Genomic DNA, 1,454 nt, shown 5'->3' with positions numbered 1-1,454 from the left:
GTTTGTTTATAAGTCTTGCGTACTTCAAGTCAATCATTGGGAGACCTTGGTGGATTTGGTGTTATTAATGACATTGGGATTTAATGCCATATGAGGAATGGATTGGTTGTAAGATTGTTATGCCAACATTGATTGTCATTATAAATATGTGGAATTTAAGTTTCTTGGAGAAGTCCCTTTTATTATATAAGGACATAAGAGTCCGTGTAATAAAAAGATATTGGTAGGGGTCACTAAAGTGGAAACTGGACAGAATTATTTGACGTGCATAGTAGCCATAGAAGAAATGTCAATGGGGGAAAGGTTTCTCGATATTAAAACAGTGCCAATAATTAATGAATTCAAAGATGTGTTCCCAGACAAATTGCCAGGGTTGCCCCCAGAAAAAGAAGTCAAATTTTGTATTAATTTGATTCTTGGCACGGAACCAATATCTGAAGTTCCCTATCGAATGGCATCAGCAAAAATGCGAGTATTGAGACAGCAATTGTAAGAGTTAGGAGAAAAAGGATCTATTCGTCCAAGTACATCCCCTTGGGGAACTCTGGTATTATTTGTAAAGAAAAAGGATGGGAGTTTGAGGTTGTGTGTGGATTATCGAAAGTTGAACAGTGTGACTATTAAGAATAAATACCCACTTCTCAAAATCGATGATTTATTTGATCAACTGCAAGGAGCGAGATGTTTTTCAAAAATTGATCTATGCTCAGGGTATCATCAATTAAGAGTTCGGGAAAAGGATGTACCAAAGACTTCTGTGTGAGGTATGGACATTTTGAGTTTTTGGTGATGTCTTTTGGTTTAACTAATGCTCTCGCTACATTCATGGATTTAATGAATAGAGTATTTCGGTCTTATTTGGATAGATTTATGGTGGTATTTATTGATGATATCTTGGTGTATTCTCGTAGTCCTGAAGAGCATGCACAACAATAGAGGATGGTGTTACAGATACTTCGGGAACATGAATTGTATGCCAAGTTGTCTAAGTGTGCTTTTTAGTTAAAGAGTGTTAGTTTTCTCAGATATGTAATATCAAAGGAAGGGATTAATATGGATCTGGAAAAAGTTACATCGATTCAAACTTGGTTAAGACCAAGTACAATTATTGAGATTCGAAGTTTTTTGGGATTGGTCAGGTATTATCGTCAATTTGTGCAGGATTTCTCGACAATCGCGACACCATTGACAAAGTTGATGCGGAAGGGAGCTAAGTTTGAATGGACTAATGAATGTGGAGACAGTTTCTTAAGATTAAAGGCGTGTCTGATGTCAGCACCAATTTTAAGTCTACCAACTGGTCCAGGAGGGTATATTGTATATTGTGATGCATCAAGAGTTGGATTGGGATATGTGTTGATGCAAAATGTAAGAGTTATAGCCTATGCCTGGAGGCAACTTAAGAAGCATGAGCAGAATGAGCAAAATTATCCTACCCATGATTTGGAGATGGC

This window comes from Theobroma umbraticum, unplaced genomic scaffold (assembly GCF_002168275.2).
Source record: "Theobroma umbraticum cultivar Fairchild unplaced genomic scaffold, ASM216827v3 scaffold_239.1, whole genome shotgun sequence".
In the NCBI taxonomy this organism is placed as follows: Eukaryota; Viridiplantae; Streptophyta; class Magnoliopsida; order Malvales; family Malvaceae; genus Theobroma; species Theobroma umbraticum.
The sequence above is the reverse complement of the archived record's forward strand: the minus strand, read 5'-3'. Positions refer to the sequence as shown.